The 2500-nt window shown below is 52.0% G+C and overlaps 1 non-coding gene across 1 annotated transcript in view; it reads right to left on the bottom strand.

The window, feature by feature from the left end:
* The window catches only part of LOC145747439 (small subunit ribosomal RNA), a 1810-nt gene extending 884 nt beyond the window's left edge, over window positions 1-926 (bottom strand). The window contains exon 1 of the ribosomal RNA XR_014282168.1: window positions 1-926. This exon is cut by the window's left edge and continues 884 nt beyond it. This is a non-coding gene — a ribosomal RNA (small subunit ribosomal RNA).
* Window positions 927-2500: the final 1574 nt, after the last annotated feature.

Raw genomic sequence — 2500 nt, 5'->3', positions numbered from 1 at the left:
CGCCGATCCAAGAATTTCACCTCTAACGGCACAGTACGAATGCCCCCGTCCGTCCCTCTTAATCATTACCTCGCGCTCCGAAAACCAACAAAAAAGAACCGAGGTCCTATTTCATTATTCCATGCAACACTATCCAGGCGAAGCGCCTGCTTTGAACACTCTAATTTTTTCAAGGTAAACGTCCCGGCCGCCGCCGACACTCAGTCAAGAGCACCGACGGAAAACCGGAGGTAAAGCCAGAACGAACAGTGCACGCCTTGCGACGGACCGAACGCCTGCGCCCAAAATCCAACTACGAGCTTTTTAACCGCAACAACTTAAATATACACTTTTGGAGCTGGAATTACCGCGGCTGCTGGCACCAGACTTGCCCTCCAATGGATACTCGTTAAAATTTTTACAGTGTACTCATTCCAATTACAGGGCCTCGTTAGAGTCCTGTATCGTTATTTTTCGTCACTACCTCCCCGCGTCGGGAATGGGTAATTTGCGCGCCTGCTGCCTTCCTTGGATGTGGTAGCCGTTTCTCAGGCTCCCTCTCCGGAATCGAACCCTGATTCCCCGTTACCCGTAAGAACCTCGGTAGGCAGATACCGTACCGACGAAAGTTGATAGGGCAGACACTTGAATGATCCGTCGCCGGTGCAAGACCGTGCGATCAGCAAAGTTATCCCGAGTCGCCAACAAGACGAGCCGAAGCCCGGCAGGTTTTTGATATGATAAAGGCGCGCCTCCCGCAAGGTCGGCGCTTTTTGCATGTATTAGCTCTAGAATTACCACAGTTATCCAAGTAAAATTTACGATCAAATGAATCACGACTGATTTAATGAGCCATTCGCAGTTTTACCGTACGCAAGTTCGTACTGAGACATGCATGGCTTAATCTTTGAGACAAGCATATGACTACTGGCAGGATCAACCAGGTAACTATCGGCCGACAAAATACGCGAACGGAGTCTTTCGCTTTCCCCGTCGCGGTATCGCACTGTATTACTCAATCACTATTTTTGCTTAGCTCCTCAAACCCGGCGTAAGCCGCGATCTGGACGCCGTCGACACCGGCCAGACGCCCTTTCGGGCGAAGCCGCGCGCGGGCTGCGTTTGCATACAACACCAGGAACGCCCAACAAAAGCGAACCGAGAAAACTATCACTTGCGTGCGCACCGGCCACCGCAACTACGGCCCGAGGCCGTGGTCGCGCGCCGAAACACAAACTCGTATTTGCTACTTAATTTTTTCCGTCCAACGTTCAGAGCCTCGCTGCTAGCTACGACGCCTTCGCGGGTCAGCATCAAGTCTGCCCAAAAGCGCACATCGCCTGCACGACACCACATCGTTTTGTCACCAAATACCTTCAACCGACAACCGCATCGCCAATTTGCTCATTTCGCCACAACGACGTCTTCCCTCATAGTATACAGGGAAGCTGGTCTCGCGACAAAGGTAGCAAACTTGTCGAATTTCGACAATTTTCCAAAACGTGCGTTTCTGTGCGGGAAATTGTTCATCGGGCGTCGGCCGATGTCGTGCGTCTTTGTCCGGGCGATTTTCGAAAGTCGCCGGACTTGTGTTTTTTACGCGCGCGCCGGTGGGCTGGTCTCGCGACAAAGGTAGCAAACATGTCGAATTTCGACAATTTTCCAAAACGTGCGTTTCTGTGCGGGAAATTGTTCATCGGGCGTCGGCCGATGTCGTGCGTCTTTGTCCGGGCGATTTTCGAAAGTCGCCGGACTTGTGTTTTTTACGCGCGCGCCGGTGGGCTGGTCTCGCGACAAAGGTAGCAAACATGTCGAATTTCGACAATTTTCCAAAACGTGCGTTTCTGTGCGGGAAATTGTTCATCGGGCGTCGGCCGATGTCGTGCGTCTTTGTCCGGGCGATTTTCGAAAGTCGCCGGACTTGTGTTTTTTACGCGCGCGCCGGTGGGCTGGTCTCGCGACAAAGGTAGCAAACATGTCGAATTTCGACAATTTTCCAAAACGTGCGTTTCTGTGCGGGAAATTGTTTATCGGGCGTCGGCCGATGTCGTGCGCCTTTGCCCGGGCGATTTTCGAAAGTCGCCGGACTTGTGTTATTCAAGCTCGAACGGTACTCGACAATTCTTCGAATGGCCTCCGACCTGAGGTCAGAGTCGCAGTAAAACAAACGAAGTACCCCAGAAAAAAGTTGAAAAAAAAAGCAACTCCGACCTGAAGTCGAAGTCGCCGTAAAAAATACCAAGTACTTTGAAAAAAAAGTGGAAAAAAAAAGCAACTCCGACCAGAGGTCGAAGTCGCCGTGCGCCCGCCCGTTCGCGGACAAATCGATAGATCTTGCGGCTTACTCTCAACAAATCGCAGTGAGAATACTGCTCTAGTGATTACGACACCGCGATCTTCATCTAGGTCGTTTGCAAATGATTTAGCACCCCGCCACTCGAGCAGAAAGCTTTACCCGTTTCGGGGCGACGCTTGCCGCGCCCGTGTTAGACAAGTATCCGGCATTGCCAGCGGCCCGGTG

The sequence above is a fragment of the Corella eumyota genome, chromosome 3 (assembly GCF_963082875.1).
Source record: "Corella eumyota chromosome 3, kaCorEumy4.1, whole genome shotgun sequence".
Classification (NCBI taxonomy): domain Eukaryota; kingdom Metazoa; phylum Chordata; class Ascidiacea; order Phlebobranchia; family Corellidae; genus Corella; species Corella eumyota.
Note: the sequence above shows the minus strand (reverse complement) of the source record. Positions and strands in the feature narration are given on the sequence as shown.